Source organism: Lycorma delicatula, chromosome 1 (genome assembly GCF_047948215.1).
Source record: "Lycorma delicatula isolate Av1 chromosome 1, ASM4794821v1, whole genome shotgun sequence".
Classification (NCBI taxonomy): Eukaryota; Metazoa; Arthropoda; class Insecta; order Hemiptera; family Fulgoridae; genus Lycorma; species Lycorma delicatula.
This window is the reverse complement of record NC_134455.1, coordinates 309,207,261-309,227,212: the sequence shown is the minus strand read 5'-3', so window position 1 is coordinate 309,227,212 and position 19,952 is coordinate 309,207,261. Positions and strand designations below refer to the sequence as shown.

Below are 19,952 nucleotides of genomic sequence, written 5' to 3'. Positions count from 1 at the left end.
AAAATGTATTTTTATTATTATTCCTGTAATAAAAATACATTTCCTTAACACCAACAAATATTTAATTCTCATTTCAGTAAATAATAAATTATTTCTGGTTAAAAATTCAGTCTGATTACGTCGACATGCTACAACGAATTTCATAGTTTAATCATTTTTTGAAATCGAATTTAAAGAAGTGATATTATAATACATTCAAATGAATAAAATTTTACCAAATAAAATATAACTGAAAAATAGTTACCGAAATAATAATGATTCAAAACGTGTAACTGTTCCAATTTTAAAAGAGAAAAAAGATTTATTTATTCCGAAAAGAACATCGTTTTATCCATGCATACCCTATTTATTTTATTAGAATTTTTCAATCTGCTCTTAAAATTTTAATTTTTTTAAGAACGTAAATAGAGGCAAAATGAAGCTATTTCTAACATATGTTTACTTCTTTCTTTTTCTGTTTAGCGTCCAGTAATTACCGTTGAGGTATTACTTCTGAGGATGAATGAAGATGATATGTATGAGTGTAAGTGAAGTGTAGTCTTGTACAGTCTCAGTTCGACCATTCCTGAGATGTGTGGTTAATTGAAACCCAACCACCAATGAACAACGGTATCCAACCACGATCTAGTATTCACATCTGTATAAAAGTAACTGTCCTTACTAGGACTTGAACGCTGGAACTATCGACTTCCAAATAAGCTGATTTGGGAAGATGCGTTCACCACTAGACCAACCCGGTGGGTTACCATATTTTTATTGAAACTATTTTTCCTCACTTTAATGTTCCCAATTTTTTTTTAATTATGCCATTTATTTCGATCATATTCCACATAAATAATAACAGTAACTTAAGGGTAATTTTATGAAACATGCCACTTACATAAAGCTTTGATTATGTAGAATGAAATAAAATTATTAAAATTTCAAGAAAGTTCGGAGTTATTACGGTGTACAGAGTACGGAGTTGTTTATGTTTGTACTAGAATTCGGTAACAGTTATAATAAGAAAAAGTGAAGATATGGAAGCTCTGATTTAAAGAGGAGTGAAACATGCTTTTAGTCTATTCCCGTTGCTTTAAAACTTGCGAACAGAGAAGAAATACAGGAATTGAAGAAAAAATTGAACTGTCCAAGAAGAAAAAAAAGAAAATATTTAGATTCGCTAATGATATTGTAAAATGCTTTCAGCAGAAATCTAAGATTAATTACAAGAAATAATGAATACAATGGTTTTTTATAGTTAAATAACAAAGAGTAAAACAAAAAACAATGAAATTTGATATAAAGGAGAATAATTCAAATAATTAAATATTACGTTGGGTGACAAAATGTAAGTGGGAGAATTTTGTTATTTAAGTATTAAAATTACAAAGAATGGACGAATCAAAAGTAGACATCAAAAGAAAATTGATTCACAGAAGGAGAGCTTTCATGGGAAATAAAGAAATTTGCAATCATCAAATATAAAAGAATTATAAAGAAATTCTTAAAAAAGTATGGTTGCGTTTATGATAGTTGAAAATAAGAAAAAAATAAAAGAATACATGCCTTGAAGGTATTAAAATAAATAAAAAATTACGTAACTTAATAAAATTCACATTCTACTTTATTTTTTTTGATGACGGAAGGTTTAGTTAAAATATTTTAGACAAAAAGACTAACCCACCGGGTTGGTCTAGTGATTAACGCGTCTTCGCAAATCAGCTGATATCGAAGTCGAGAGTTCTAAGGTTCAAATCCTAGTACAGGCAGTTACTTTTACACGAATTTGAATACTAGATCGTGGATACCGATGTTCTTTGGTAGTTGGAATTCAATTAACCACACATCTCAAAAATGGTCGACCTGTGAGACTGTACCAGACTTAACTCATACATATATCATCCTCATTCATCCTCTGAGGTAATCATGACGGTGGTTCCTAGGCTAAACAGAAAAAGAAAAAACCAAAAAGACTGGAATATACGTATAAAATTGATAAATGAGGAAAATTAGCATAGAAAAGAAGATTAGCATGGAAAATGGCACCAACCAGTCAACCGATTAAGACAAAAGATTAAGATAAAAAAAGCAATTTTTTAACATTTCTTAAATGAACTATAGCAATAAATAATTTATTAATAAACGCAACGTTTGTGTTACTCTAGCATCCAAATACCGCACCAATCGACTATAGAAAATAGAAAATCAATTACTAATTATTACAAAACGTTAGCATATTCTTTTGCAACACATTAACTGTAACAGATAGATCACTATAATAGTTTTCATGAAAACAGATTATCAAAAAATATTTTATTTTTAAAAGATATTCCGGTAAAAATTAAATTGCTCTGTTCAAAAAAATAAAAAGAGTAAATGAGAGACAATACAGGTGATTTTAAAATAACATTACTGCTTAGGAAAAAAGACACCATAAATAAAAGGTCAAGGTAATATTTTTTCTAACATTTATCTCTAATAAATATTTGAAAAAGTATTAAGAATATAAATCAGTAAAATTGATTAAACATAGTGAAAATAAATTAAAAGTGAGAATAGATTTCTTTCCACTATTCACTGTGTTCTTAATAATTATTTTGTGGCACGTGTAACAAATACCAATTTTTATTATCTTTTAACTCAAAATATAAATGATTTAAAAATAAGTTATGAGTTTAGTTAGCTATTATTTTTTTTTTGTTTAGTTTTCAACATCAAATGAATGTTTGTACTCCACTCGACTTTACGAATCTTTTTATAACTAAATTACGTTAACAAAACAAATAAATGCTTCGTAAAAACGTTTTAATCATTGTACTCAATCACTAACGGTACCGAAAAATTAGTAACTCATAAGTTCTGTTCGATTGATTTCTTTACTGTCAATATAATTTCAATCTTTCGATTGAAAAAAAAAACCTTAGAAGATAATTACTAATTCCGTCAGTCATTGTTTAGACGCTAAAGAAATATGTATTTTAAAAAAGTTAGTGTCGGGTTTATACTAGTAATTATCGCGCACACACACACAAATTCATTAAGATAGAGATGCAATGTACTGCTGCTATAAGTCAGTGAAAATAAATTAAACTGTAGGTAGTTTTTTAGATGTTTAAATGTGTGTGCGCGTGCGCGCGCGCGCATGTGCAGCTATAGATATGTACATAAATATACATATCGATTTATCGATATATAAATCATATTATTTAATATAATATCGATTATTTTAATGTAAGAAATTCACAATCAGTATATTAACAACAAATATTTTCTGACCAGAAACGTTATCTTTTTTAAATTTTAAATAAAAATATTTAACTAATCAAGTAAACCACAATTATTTTGTTTTTCACCCAGTAAGAGTCAGTTCACACGATACGGTTTCGGTAGTTTTACCGTATCGGTTTTTTTCCGTCTCTAGCAATGGAGCATGTATTTAGCATGTGTACGTTCACACAACTCGGTTGTTAACTGTATACGGTAAAATCAACATATACGGTGAAATTAACATTCGATTTTGCCAATATAAACCGTATTCACCGATTGGGTGAAAAAACCGAAACAGTTGATAGTAGCGGTTGTATCGTAATGGAACCGTTCAGACGATTCAGTCTTTTTACTGGACGGACCTGTGCAGGTAATGACAGTCCAGTCTGTGTTTGCATTGCACTGATACAGTATTGGTCACTCCTGTCAACATTTTGCTCGAGTGCAGGTTTGAATAAAATTCATTATATTCTGACATAATAATAACATAAAAAGATGCGTTAAGTATATTGCATTATTATGTTAAATGAAGAATTTTAGGATCTAGAACAGCAAAAAAAATTCCGACTCGTCTTTTCTAAGTTTACACATTAATGTTAGGAAAGCGTCAAAACTGTAACTTTCCATCAAAATAGAATGAATACAGTATTTTTTTTTTTTATTTAACTTTTTTTACGGCGGTGTTAGCAATATAGTAGTAGAAAAAACGTGTTTGTATTATTGACATCCATCTTCCATCCATCAACCATCTTCTCGCAACCACGAGTGAAAGAACACGTGAAAAAAACAGATCTGTGTAAAAACACAGTATTCGATTCGGTAAAATAAACGATACGGCAAAAACCAAACCGATAGGGTATCGTATGAACTGAGCCTAAATCCTTGTTGCCTCTGCCTGTTGAAATAATTTATCCATTTTAAAAGTTATGCAAATTATACCTAAACAAATTTTCGGATTAGTTGATTTTAAAATTAAGCTATCTCCCTCAGTTTGTACGTAACAAGAGAAAAATCCTGTAATATTAAAATTATTAATTTTGCGAAATGTATATCTCATTCATTTCTTAATAATTAAATCGATTGACCTTTACAACGAAACTGAATTTAAATGAAAAGTAAAATAAATTACAAAATGGGAATTACCGATCTTAACTGACTGTACAAGGTTTAATCAATACAAAAAATAATCTTATTGTATTTCCAATATTTATGTATATACTTAAGAAGTAACTGCTGGTGACGCCAGTTACAATTATTGAATGAGAAATGTATATTATTCCCGTTGTCAAGGACGACTCCTGGCAGTTGACGAAGCACTTCCTCTACATCCCCACTTCTATTTTATATTTCAATCCTTTTTAAATTTTGAGGTGAAGTCTATACAATATAAGCTTATCACAAACCAATCTTAGAACAAGTATTTAATAGTATATTGAGAAAGTAAAATGCTGTGAAGTTTTAAGAGAACAATATAAAAAAAATTGTGGTAAAATAAGGAGTAAAATTTAAAAAATAGAAGTATCTGACGCACAGCCATTGAGAAACAGACTGAAACTGATGGGTAATATCAGGATCAAATCGGATCAGGATGGCTTGGTGAAGAAAATTTCCTACACAAAACAGTTTTCTTCCTGTCTAAGAAAGATTAGAGCTGCCAAACTAAAAAGGGAAAATTTAATGAAAAATTTTTCATATACATTTTTCCGCCAAATAGGAAGGAACATTACTTCGGTATTTAATAAAAGTAGAAACAATAATGTGAAACGAAAAACCGCTTCACAAATAAATGAATGTCAAAATGTCAACTTGAAAAGGATCTCACTTCGCTCGGTCACTTTTGTAAAAATGTAATCTTCTAAGATGATTTTAAAATGTTTAGATTTTTTTTAAATATTTTTATTTACAATTACATCAATAATTAAAGTCATTAGCGATTCATCCAGATTATATTTTTATTGTAAATGTGTAGTCTTAAAGAAAGTCAGGCCCACCTTTCCTGAGACGTGTGCCAATTACCAATGACATCGGTATCCACGATCTAACATCCAAATCCATATAAAAGCAACTACCTTTACTAGTATTTGTACCTTAGAACTCCCGAATTTTCTTCTCTTTTAAAATTAATTAAATTTAATCATTTTTAAAGAAGCAAATTCTATTTTATGAAGATTTTATCAAATATTATTTGAAAATAAAAAGTTATTTTATTTAATATGTGCGTACCGAAATTTGAGTGATATTATTTAAATTAATTTTTAAAAAAAATGTAAAAATAAATAAAGCGTTTGAAAGAGGTTAAGTAACTTTTTTCGTGTTGTATATTAGACAAATTAAGTTCACAGAAACTTCATGATATGTTAAGATCTGGTCATTCATTGGTATTAAATCACTGGTATCGTACTTAACATCTCAAGAATCAAGATTTAATCATACAAAAGACTTAAAATCATACTTAATCACTCAAAAGGAGAAATGCACCTACTTACAGACACTCGAGAAAAACTATTTAATGAAATGATATTTATGAAATGAGATAACAATATATAAAAACATGTATGGTATGATGGCTTAATTGAATTTAGGAATCAATAGCTAAAATAGCATTAACTACGGGCTCCTCAAAATCAAGAAGCATAATATAGGGTTTAGCTCAAGGCAAGTTAACGAATTATAAAATATATATATATATATATATATATATATATATAAAAAAACCGCGCACATAGAATTTTGTTTTAAGAAACGCCTCTTCAAAATGGGGTTCTGCGGTTGTTTCATAATTTTTTTTCATCAAGGTCAACTTAACCAACAAACTCGGTGTAGGTACTTAGCCTTTTTTCACAAGACAACACGATCCCTTAATACCAAGCAACTTCCTTTAAAATGCTCTTAACGTAAGAATATTTTCTTAAAAGATAACGTTCATATTCAATACAAAATGAAAAAAAATCAATAAAATAATATTTACGAATTATTTATTAAGAAATTTTATTGTAATATACCAAGGTAATTGATAATATCATTAATAAAACACATTATTCGTTTTTATAAATTACTTTAAAAAATAGGAATAATTTATTAAAATTGAGAGAACTCGTAGATCTACTGTTCGACCTGTAGTTATGTATTTTTACCCAGTATAAATGTTCATATAGTTTCTGGAATGTATAAAATTAATTGCATGAACTTTTACGCAATACCGCCTGCCTGAGTAACACGTTACTTGTATTGCAAGTCACCACCACGTTACATTTTTTATAGAAAAACCCGGACGTCTCGAATTTTCTCTAGAACCATTAATAACTTTGAGTTTATCTACAGAGTGATTCAGGAGGAAATTTGGAAACCGATTCCAGAGCTTGAAATAAGGAAAAAAATTCATACAAATATATCAATTTACGGCTAGCGAAACATTTACCTCTGTAAAATGAGGTCATACTGAATTTTTTAAGACGTTTTATTTTAACTTAATTGTTACTTATGTATTTTAACCTGAAAATCGAATAAATCAGGTCGCAGAACTTATTTCCCGTGGTTTTCATATCCAACGTAAAAAAAAATTGGGTAACGAAAATCAAGTTTTTAGGAACACGAAAATATCATTACTGTTCAACAACAAAGATATCATAACTGTTCACAACGAGAATAGAGCACTATAGAATGCAGTAGCGGCGAGCTACTATCGTGTGTGACAGAGACAGACGTTACAAACGCCAGGGCCAGCTCTAGCGTTTTTGCCGCATTAGACAAACCCAAAAAATGCCGCCCCAAGCTTAAAAAGAAATTACAATTTTTTAAAAATACACAGAATTATAAAAGAACCATGTTAAACAGAAAAGTTGCATATAATTGAATTAAGACAATAACATTAATACAGATTTACGGATAATTATTTTATTGGAAAAACAAAATTTCCATTTTTAATGAACTAACAACAACGAACTTTTACAAACTACTATTTTCAGAAGTATTTAAATATACTTTTAAAACGATAAACAAAACTAGTTCAATAATAATATTATTGTACTAATAAATAGTAAATATTTTTTTCCTATATTCAAGTAATCGAAATATATTTTTGTAGGTAGTGTTTATTTATTTTTGTGCATTAGTTCAGGCGGTTTTCCCGTTCCTAAATTCTGCCGCCATAGGCAGTTGCCTATCTTGCCTACCGCCTAGGGCCGGCCCTGCATACATGTGTGTGAAAGAGACTGATCAACGAAGGGGACTGCTACTTCCCTTCGCATGCCTCATACCGCTCTGTATCCCTCGTGCTGACTATACAGTGGAATGACGACAGAAAATGTAAGGAACTAGTTGAAAAGTTCATCGATATCAATGGTGGAATGTTCGAAGATTAATTGTAAATTAATACAATATAAATCATAGTGAGTATCTTTTTAAAAGTAAATTAAAAGTATTTTAATTTTTAAAGGTCTAACAGCTACTTTTGGTTATAAAATTGCATAACATTTTTCTGTTAAGTTTTGTTCTTTTATTTTTAAATATAAATGAATTATTTTTTTTTTTTGTTTTTCGTAAATCGATTTCATAAATTTTCTCAAAATCAAATTCTATACAAATTTGATAATAAAACTGACGTATTTAATAGTCATTTAACAAAGTTACTGTACTTCAAACTTAAAAAAAAAACCAGAATTTTTTGTCACCGAATTTTTCTGTTTTACGTTGTACATCACGAAAAAACTACGGGAGATACAGTCCTGGGACCTATTTTATTCAATTCTTCAGGTCAAAAACATAAGAAGCCATCAAGTTTTTCTCATATATAACGCCTTAAAAATTTCAATACCATCTCATTTCACCGGGGGAACTGAAATCCGGTCGAAATATTTCGCTAACGCAATAACAAAGCGTTTACGGACACATATTTTTATGAACTTTTTTCCTTATTTCAAGCTCTAAAATCAGATACAAGATTATTACTCTTTCCTCCTGAACATTAACATAAATTATAAAAATCCAAAATCCCACAATAAAATAACATCATGTTTGTAAATGAAATTAAAAAACGCAAAGACTTCTCATATAATAATTTTTAGAGGATTTCAACACAAAAAAAAAGATTGATTTTGAAAATATTTATTTGACTGGATTATCTGTGTAGAAATCGATTTCAGCGAATGATAAACAGAAAGAAAAGTGGAAAGAGAGGAATATAAAGAAGGATTAGGTTGCTTATAGACATTAGGAAAGATAAAATAGTAAAAAATAAAGGAAGATGGTTAACTTTTAGTTAAAATCTTTTTAAAACATATTTACCAAAGAACAATATTTATATAAAATAATTTTAGTAAAACTACAAAGTGAGAAGTTTACATAAACGTAAATCTGAAAAATTTTATCTACATGCAAACAACATTTTTGTGTTTTGACGCTATAATAGTTGATTTCCGCAAAAACTTGTCCTTCGCTGAGCTCCACTAGCTTCTGCTTTGTAATTTCTCACGAGAGTAGCAGCTTTGGTTGGCCAACCAATTTTAAGTATTAATAAAAATAGAATATTTAAATAAACAATTAAAATAACTATTGCTAAATAATCTTTAAACAAAAAAAGCTGTATTAAGTCTAATTATAACATTTTGTATCACGATACTATTTTCCATTCACTGTAACAAAAGAATGATCTGTAATTTGAAATTCGATTAACAGAATTCTTTAGTTAATCGAAATGAAAAATGGAATAATAAATTGTAATAATGAAATGGAGTCGGTTTTGTTGAACGAAACTGAATAAAATACTACAATATTTGAATAGTTATTTCAACAATTTGAATTTATCAATAATTACGGTAGATAATATTTTTATTCTTGTAATTAAACGAAATTATTAGGTTAATATAAATTTCAGTAGGAATAAAATAAGGTCTCCCTTAACTTTCTTCCAGTTATGAAATTTTATTAAGCTATTAGTAATTATTAAACTAATCGGCAAAGAAATAATGCTACCAGTATAGTGAGAATTACGATAAAATATGCCTAAATAAGATTATTTTGAGATTTTGAAAGGAAAAACAAATGAAAAGGATGAACCAGGGTGGAAGGTTGCGGCATACCGATGAACAAAATTAGTTTTTTCATGCATCTGATGACATTTCTGAGTTCTCATATCCGCATTATCAGAAGAGTGAAATCTTTTTGTTAATAATTACATAAAAAAATATCTGAGTCCTTCCCGATGGCCTCCTTTTTCTTTTAGGCCATAGCATTATCTAGTAATTGTACTGGAATAATTTCTAATCTTTGCCATCCTCCTTTGTAACGGCTCTGCTTTTTAAATCTGATGATCCAGGATTTAAATCCTGAAAATTTTAGGCATTTTTGCCACGATACAAAATTAATTTACCATAAAAAATTATGAGAGGTTAGTTGTAATTGGTTGTTGGCTTATAATAAATAATAGATTTAATGTAAATAATAAAATATTCTATATTCTTTCTACCTATAAACCAAAATTTCTGAAAGATTGGTTCAATTTTTCTTTCATTTAAAACTTTTATACAGATGAATTGGTAAACTCTTTATTAAAAAAACTGACTACAAAGTTTTAATACTTTCCTGGCATTGGTTATTCATTTTTACATAGTGAAAAAATAATAATACATGAAAAGAGTTACCTAAGATTTCTTTTTTAGGGTAGGGGGTAATCTGCGATGAAGTTTTATTGCAAAATTACCATTATATTTTTAAATAAACCAAAAAAAGTTTTAAAAATTAAAAAATCGGTATTTTTCTGTTTCCCACTTCCAAGATCACCTTCCAAGGATTTTTTTTTATTTTCTAAGTTTACTATATTAAATGGAAGAAACTAAAGGAAAGTTTTACTAAAAAATGTACAATCAATAAAAATTTTCCTAAGATTTATTTTTGGTTAATTATAATGACATTTATTGTAATATACTATTACTAAAAGTTTATTAAAAAACGTTTAATAATATTTAAGTCTAAACAATTAATAGTATTTATTAATACTAGTATTTATTAATAGTATTTAAGTATAAATAAACTAAAAAAACCCTCCCTCAACTTCGATATTGCCTCCAAAGTATTTTTTTAGATCGCTTACAGAACTACTATGCCTAGAAAAATAAAAAAATTCGGTTAAACAATATGTAATAAATAAAAAGATAGTGTTTTTTCAATTTTTGGGGAAGGGAGAAAATTTGGGGGAATTTAAAAAAAAAAGGTGTTAAGATAAGCATGCATGTACAGAGCTTAATATTAAGTGCGGTTATGTTTGCAAAATTTTGAGAAAATTAATCCCAAAAGCCCCTAACCCCTGAAGATATTGACCCTAAAGTTTTACCAACAAATTGACATATATACACTATTCTGTATAAAATTTCATCAAAATAGTCAATCCTGTCAAAAGTTATTCGGCTTCAAACACGCTAACACTATTCTGTATAAAATTTCATCAAAATAGTCAATCCTGTCAAAAGTTATTAGGCTTCAAACACGCTAACATACGTACATACGTGTATGTATTTACTAACACTAACCTCCTCTTTTTCTTTTGTTTTTTGGGGTTCCTGGGCCATAAAACGTGGAGAAATGAAGAAAATAACATACCCACTTTTTTACTAATTGTTATCATACTTTCCTTCTTGCAGCATAGTTCTAAAGTTTATAGATATGATGCCAGGAAAGTAAAAAGGTAAATACGTATTACAGCTAAAATCTATTATAGTGAACAATAAATAATTTATACAAAAAGATAATTCCTAAAATAAACATTTCATAATTTTTATCTTATGTAATGTACATATTATTTCTATTTTGATATTTCATTTTGTAATAAATATTATTTTAAAATAAGCAAATAGATTTTTATTTAACAAAATAAAGACAAAAACAAACAATGTTAATGACTCATTTATTACGTTTCGTTGAGTATTCTACAAATCTATCTTCTCTGTTCATGTGAAAAATTACATGAACCATCTCAATTGATAGCAATATTGCATTAATATATAAATGTAAAAATAAAATTAATATTTACTTTTAACAGATAACAAATAAAGAATAAATAAATAAATATACAAGCACAATAGTTTTATTAGTAGGCTTAGCAACAAAATACAAAAATTAATGCGATTAACAATAAAACACTTTTCATCATTTAAACTATTATTTTTGTTATCTTGTAAATACTTAAGTTTATTAATTAAAAATTAAATAATAATCGATCAAATAAAAATTTACGTTTTAAAATGTAAAAATTGGTAAACACACTTGCACCAAGTACAAATTTTATTCGAAGCTATAAATAAGTATTTAGAATAGACTAATTTTTAACATTAAAAAATGTAGGATGCATAGCTAACGTACGGCAGTAATTTCTTTACACTATTGCTCCTTTCTCATTTTTTTCACAACCGCAATTTTCGCGACTTCTGCGATATTTGGGTAAGACATTTTTCATACCGGCAGCGTTTTAGGCCTAATTGTACTTCAAATAACAATTAAGTAAACAAATTATTTCAATTAAATTATTTAAAAAACTTAACTTAAAATAAATTACTAAAACGTAAAAAATAAACATGTAAAATTTAGCAAATTGAAGTCAGATCTGCTTTTCAACAAAATATAATTATGTTTTAAAACATAAATTAATATTTGAATTTCTAATAAAGTCGCCAAAACTAAAATAGTCTACATTTTAATCGTCATATCTTATAAATAAAAATTCAATAAACTTAAATACATAACTAGATTTAAAGCTTGTTGTCTCTAAATTGGCTATTTTAGCAATCTTTTATAACAATTTTATTAGTTTACATTTCAATCTAAAGTAAAACTAAAAGATGTGTGATCTATTTTTCTTGTAGATAATTTTATAGAAAAATATAAAAATATTAACTTTCGAAGAATTTAAAATGTAACGGGTTTAGAAGCTTAGTTTGTTAAAAAACTGTTACCATTGCCAGATTGTTAGAGAAGAATAATTCACTTCCTTTTTTTGTATATATATATATACAATAAAGTATATATATATACATGAGTATACATGAGTATACGAACAAATAAAAAACATGTAAGAATACATTTAATACGAGTATTACATACATTAAATTCAGGATCAAAGAGCCATAATATTATAAGTTAGCTCTAACGGCTAAAGCATCTTAATTACACTAATTAAGACAATTATTTAATTACAGAAAGCTTCATTAATCACATTATACAATAAAGTAAAAATATTTCCGTGGCAGTTTTTACACTCCGTACGTACTCGTATACATATTGTATTCTATATAAGTCATTAAAGAAATAAAAATATCTAACCTACTGTTAGTTGACGTAATAAAATATATTATTAGTCTATATTGCTATAATATTAAATTTATAAGTGACTATTAAATATAGCATAATTGCACATAACCAACCGACAGAATTTCAAGTACTACTTAACAAAATAACTTATTGCTGTCAGGCAAATTCATTTTTTCAAGGATAACATTGTTAACGAATAAGTAAATATCACGACATGTCTACATTATGTATTCGTCATTGGTTTAAAATATAACGGATATTCTAGGAAAAATTAGAAATATCAAATCAAAATCACGTGCTATTCTTCCGTTTTATTTTATAAAAAAATACTTGTTTTTTTTTTCTTTAATATAATATAGCTATATTATTAAAATTATTATAGTATGGTAATGAAAGGATAAACCATTAAAATAATTTAAATAACGAGTTAAATAAAGTGAGAATAATTACGTCTACTTACTATAACAGAGCAGTACATGTGATTAAATATAATGCTCCTTGATCATACGAGTGTATACTTTACGCCCATAATCTGTAAAAAAAAAGACAAAAAATAATGAAACTGTATAAGCAAAACATATACATTAAAAGCATTCAAAATGAAGGCAACACACATTACAAATTATATTTACCTCATATATTAAGATATTAAAATACCTCAGGAGATGTGTATGTCTCCTGAGGTATTTTAATACTTCTATGTAACACACTGAATTTAGCCTATAGTTGGCCTGGCTTCTTAATAGTCAATGAGATACACATGTTTAGAATTCCAGAACGCAGTCATGTCAGATTATTTTTGCGCTGTGTTTTGAATTTTTTTATTGTGATGAACCTTAGTACCAACATTCCATACTCTGCTATTTTTTCTGGGTCATAAAGATGAATTTAGGTTTTGTTTCTTGTCACAATATTGAAAAAGAAGTTCTCACCCTTTTCATAGTAATCTTTTACAAACTGTCTACAATATTTCTTTTGTTGTTTCTTCTTTTCTAAGAGTTTAGAGTATTTCTTTTCTTTGAGAACGTATGGTAGACCAGTTGTGTAATACTGTATCCTACTTGTTCTTTTAATATACTTATCCTGGTGACAATGCATTGTTGTTTGATTCGAAGGTCATTTTAAATAGATTCCTCCATCTCGGTGCTTCTCATCATCAGTCATAGAAATACCTTGACCACTGTGAGGTTTACGCTCAATATTCACTTACCAGCATCTGATGAAGGATATTTTATAACCACAGTACTTTGATCAACAGTTTTTGGATGACATTTAATGTCACTAACATTCACTTTTTCCAATATTAAAAATTCAATCGCTGCATTAGTCTCATTGATAGAACTGGTATACTTGACTCCACAACAATAGCAACTGGCAGAAAATGAGAGGGTGTGGGTCAATGAGTTTTGTAATGTTAGTAGTAGGAAAATGAAACTATTAGATGGCAGCACCTACTTTGCGCAACATTTTGTCCTCCTGTCATGCTCCAGTGAGTATTAAATTTCTTTTGTCCAATATTTCATTTTTATAGGCATCTTATGGCAATGTTTTCTGACTCCTCCTGCGTGTTAAGGTATGATATTTTGTTTATTCCCTCAAAGCATGTTACGCGATTTGTAAATGACTTCATCTGGAGATGATTTTATAAAAAGCAAAACCATCCCAGATGTTTCATAAAATAATAATAATAACTGATGAAATAATAATAAAAATACCCCTGTTAAGACAACTGTTTTAATAAAAATGTTTACAGTGGCATAATTTTTGCCACACTAATTATCAAAGAAAAAAGCTTTCACAGCATTAAATTATTTGAGTGTTGAATGTGTTGGTGAAGATCATACCAAACATATGAAGATTATTTTACAAATTGAAATGTTAGAGTAAATAGCAGTAATTGTGAATCTAAAGAGAAGTGTAAACTCTCCAGTCCTTTATCCTTCAAGCAATCGTTCAATGTCTTGCATAAGCATATGGAACAGTAATGCTAAAATGAATATTCCCAGTATGGCATCAAACTCCTGAGAAAGTAGCCATTAAAATGGGTGATAATTCTTCTTTTAAAGAGACTGGACCTTCAGGTAAGACACATCCAGCAGGTTCTAAGGATAGTACTATAGATACTTGTATCTAGGATAGTACTATATCCTCTTTGAAGATGTATAACAAGAAGTAGTTTTAAATTTACTGTAATTTACTCTTAGGATCAACATGGCACATGTGTATTATAATTATATCAGTAATGAATACTGGGCACACACCAGAACACTATTATATTACAGTTAGATCCCTTTATATTAAAAAAAATGGACTTTGCCAACTTCCTTAGCAAAATGTTAACATCTTCCTTTTCTTTCTGGAAAGTTTTGGATTTGAATTCCAGCAAGGCCTTGTATTTCAATTTGCTAATCACATCATATTTCCATGCAGAAACCTTTTGTAATAAATTGATGGGAGAATTGGAAAAAGTCTTCCCATTTCCAAAGTTTGAACATAATTGTGTTTTAAATTGATGATTGAAAACAGTTCTGTTGTGGGATTTAATTGAAGTTAATGTGCCACATTTTACGATTAACAGTCAAGTTAGATACTGGTGTAGTTCATTTTTGATAAGGGCAGGTTAAGAAGACAAAAAAATGGCTTCATTGTTGTGTCAGATAATTTAATTGAAATTTATGAAAACTGCACAAAAATTTGTTGTCTTAAAGTTTTCATGGTCAGTAATTTATGTTGTTTTTTTTTCGATGGAAAGCAGAGTTATTTTAAGAATATGTAAAGTGATGAAAGTGTTAATGTTCACGTACATAATATCTTAATTTCAAACATTTTTGTACAGCTACCAAAATCAATGTGAATAACTACTATATCACATTGTTACTTAATACCTGGATATTGTAATAGAATAATCCTATGAAACAGGGGCTAGTATGATAATATCATTTTACATTCCTGATGACTAAAAAATTTGAAGTCTCAACAAAAATATTTGCAGTCAAGTCTCAAAAGGAATTTTGTGGTCATATTTCTCGGTTAATTCTCTATCAGTGAAAATATGTACTTTGAAATGATAAAAAACCTTAAATGACATATTACAAACCTTAAATGTGTAATATAGTTTTGTCTGGCTATACATCTTCTTCACCCACCGGATTGGTCTACTTCATTCGTTCTCAAATTGGGTGATAACATCCCCTTGTGAGAACTGGAGGCCTTCAGGGGGGTGCAGTAGAAGGCCCACAGAAAACTTTCAGTCGGTCTAGAAAGGCAATGGCTGATTAAAAAAAAAAAGGAAAAAATTATGTTTTCCTGATACTTCAAACTAAAATGTAAAATGAAATGTATGTTTTAACTCAGAAATAGGATATGCCACATTAAAAAACAATAATTGCAATTCCTGTTTTAAGAGTGCACCTTAAAAACAGCAATTGCAATTATTATTTTTAACAGATGGGAAGTTTAAAAATTTTGGGGAGCGCTAGAAAATTTTTGTTTATCAATGTGGGCGATGGGCAAAAAGGTTTGAGAACTAATGGTCTAGTGGTTCAACTCATCATCGCAAATTAGCTGATTTTGAAGTCAATAGTTCTAAGGTTCAAATCCTAGTAAAGGCAGTTACTTTTACATGGATTTAAAAACTCGATCATGGATACTGGTGTTCCTTGGTAGTTGGGTTTCAATTAACCACACATCTCAGAAATGATCAACCTGAGACTGTACAAAACTACACTTCATTTACATTCATATATTTCATCCTCTGAAATAATATCTTATCGTGGTACACAAAAAATTAAGGTAATCTTCTTCAGTTTTGTTTATTTTATATATATAATTACATTTCATTTACATAGGCATTCCTGTTCTTTATATATGCGGCTTGTTTTTGGTAAATATTCAGTTAAGCTAGATGATATTCAGTATAAAGAGCTGGTTAAATAGAATCAACAAAAATTATTTTTTGAATATATTAAAACATTTATAATTCAGTAATACTCTTACTTATATATAATTATTATAATAAATGTTGTTCCAGGGTGACACTTCTGATTATAAAGACTGGTTGAAGTAACTGGTAAAATAGTAAATATGTGTAGTTAATAGATAAATTGGTTTTAAGTCTGGAAAAATATGAATAAATTTCATTAGAAAGTTTAGAAAACAATTACCAGCTTTAATTTTTCCAACAGTTCTTCACTGCTACTGTATTCATTGGTCAGCCTGATAATTGATTTTTTCTTGATTTTTAATGATATCTACATAACAGTCAATAAATCCTGCCTGTCAGTAACTGCTTTAGTTTTGCCTCAAGGGGACATTTAGAATTTCTTTTTGTATTCTTTATAGTTTATTTAAAAAGAGTATTTTAATAATGTAATATTTGTATTGAGATTTATTTACTTTTATATTCAACAATTACAAATTTATGCCATAGAATGAAATGACTAACTGATCAATTGGAATTAAGAACTAAATTAGAAAAACTGAAGGTGAGTAAATAACATTAAAAAGTGTATTTGAATTTGACGTTTTACTCCAGACAATTCTACTGACTTATTACCAAGTTTAAGACATCTTAGGTGCTAAAAGTATAAAACAATTAAAATACTTTTATTAGTATTTATAAACAGTGAATTTAGACTTGAATTTTAATCATATAATAACCACTATTTGCAGAGGTTATGTGCTGCTATTCAGTAAGTAATGTTGAAAGTATGAAAGAAGTAAGCATGGTACAATCCGTAACTGGAACCAAATAGATGACATAAGTTTACACATTTCATAAATTTAAATATAAAACATTCTCATTTAAAATGTACTTTAATACTACAATTCTTGCAACTTTAGTTTCTGCTGAGTTCCTAGTCATACAAAAATTACAGGCAATGAAAGAGTTAATTATAGCATATAAAGCTTGTATTCAGCCGAATTTCACTGAGAATTATATCGATTCTGATATGTAAGCTTTGTGAAACATCGGTTGAAGAAAGTTTGAAAAAAGGGGGGTTGACAACTTTCAACAAATGTTGAATCCCACAAAAAGTGTATTGCTGTGGAGGTCTCTAACATTCATTGATGGAATAATTAGTGTCAAACAACTGATTTCTGCATAGAAAAATAATTCAAGTTGACAAGGCTATCTGAAGAAAATATTGAGTGTGTAAGGGAGTCTTTCTTGCACAGTTCTAAAAATTCTGTTAAGAAAACCATAAACTAGGAATTCCGGTGATGAATGAGGAATAGTTAAGGAAATAATTAAATATCCTTTTAAACCTTTTACAGCTGTTACAGGCTTTGAAACCTACTGACTACACTGTGTAAGCCAACATCACAATTGAAATGTTGCAACATGAAGGTGATTGACTTTCTTGATCTTATTGTATTTAGTGATGAGGTAACATTTAATTTTAGCAGAAAAGTTAACACACATAATGTCTGTGTCTGAGGGTCAGAAAATTCCCATTAACTCATCCGAAAGGGACTTCAAAAATTAAATGTTTTCTGTGCAATATCCTGATGAAAGTTTATGGCCTGTTATTTACTAAAGCTAACATAACAGATGCTGCGTAACTGGATATGCTCTTTCCTCAATTGCATGACGGACCTGAATTTTTTGTTGTTACAAGTTGGTATATCTCCTTACTGGCATAACTCTGTAGGAGATTGGTTGAATGATGTTTTCCCCAACCACTGGAATTCTCAAAATGCACCTGACAACAAAGCTTGTTTGTGGTGGCCTCCAAGGTCATCCAATCTGGCCCCATGTGATCTTTTCTCTTGGTATTTTATTAAAGGATCTTGTCTATGTGCCTCCGCATCCTATTGATCTACCCTATTGGAGGCACAAGATTGAAACAGCAGTTGTTTGATACTCCAGACATGCTGGTATGGAATGAACTCTCCTATTGGTTGGATGTGTGCCAAGTGATGAAAACTGCTCAAATTGAAATCTTGTAGAGAAAAATTGTAAAAAATATTCTTTTTGGTTTATTTGTGGTTCATTACTCTAAGTCAAAATTAAGAGATATTAAATAGCTTCAAAACCCCGATTTTTTTTTTTAAAACTGTTATTGTATAGGATCTTCATATTTGGTGATGGAAATACTTTGCACGCCTACTTAAATGAGTTTCAACATACATTAAGGACAGAATTCACGTCCCACTTGTAAGGAAGCAGCCATAATAAAAAATACAGTAATGTTCTTAGAGAGAGCATTGAAAACTTAAGTGCCTGAGAATTCTGATGTTTAATGAAGAGTACATTGATATTCTGGTCTGTTTACCCACAATGGATTAGTCTACTGGCTCTTAAATATGAACACTTATAGCAGCGGATATTCCATAATCTTTGCTAGGAGTAGTCATACTTGCATACTAGCATACACATATGCAAGTATCCAAAGAGCTGTTTTTTCTTAATACACAGTACACTTCTTGATTCTTGAGCACTCTAAACTACTAGCTCTCTTTTCTCTCATAATTTATATAATCGGAAATCGATGAAAGAGAAAAGAATAAAATAAAAAACAGCCAAATAACCTCCAATGCCCAGCAATACTAGTAATATAAAGTAAACAATGATTACACACTTTCGAGAATATTAACAGAATATTATTTTTAACTCAATACATGCTTAGAAAAAAGGATGCCGAAAATACGGAATAATCGTGAAAAAAATTGTACATTGTCATTAATAAATTTCAGTAATTTAAATAATTTTATGAATAAATATATACTCATACATCATTGTAATATAAAATGTTACAATTAATATATAAATATACAATTAATTAATTGTAATTTTTTTTTGTCTTCAGTCATTTGACTTTTCTTTTTTTCTCTTTTTTCCTGTTTAGCCTCCGGTAACTACCGTTTAGATAATACTTTAGAGGATGAATGAGGATGATATGTATAAGTGTAAATGAAGTGTAGTCTTGTACATTCTCAGTTCGACCAATCCTAAGATGTGTGGTTAATTGAAACCCAACCACCAAAGAACACCGGTATCCACGATCTAGCATTCAAATCCATGTAAAACTATCTGGCTTTACTAGGACTTGAACGCTGGAACTCTCGGCTTCCAAATCAGCTAATTTGGGAAGACCAACCCGGTGGGTTTCAGTCATTTGACTGGATTGATGCAGCTCTCCAAGATTCCCTATCTAGTGCTAGGCGTTTCATTTCGGTATACCCCCTACAACCTAAATCCCTAAAAATTTGTTTTACGTATTCCAAACGTTGCCTGCCTGCACAATTTTTTCCTTCTACCTGACCCTCTAATATTAAAGCGACTATTCCAGGATGCCTTAATATGTGGCCTATAAGTCTGTCTCTTCTTTTAACTATATTTTTCCAAATGCTTCTTTCTTCATCGATTTACCGCAAACCCTCTTCATTTGTCACTTTATCCA

General features: G+C 29.0%; 1 protein-coding gene across 7 annotated transcripts in view; it reads right to left on the bottom strand.

Annotated features, from left to right (window-relative positions):
- The window catches only part of LOC142333781 (uncharacterized), a 187,546-nt gene that overhangs the window by 40,640 nt on the left and 126,954 nt on the right, over window positions 1-19,952 (bottom strand). For 4 of the 7 annotated variants that reach the window (XM_075381304.1, XM_075381326.1, XM_075381313.1 and 1 more), the window contains one exon: window positions 13,007-13,078. The exons of 2 other annotated variants lie outside the window; for them this stretch is intronic. The gene's annotated coding sequence lies outside the window, so the exon portion shown is untranslated. Of the gene's footprint in view, window positions 1-13,006; window positions 13,079-15,643; window positions 15,818-19,952 lie in introns of all 7 variants that reach the window. One more of the 7 variants, XM_075381319.1, reaches the window with a different exon arrangement.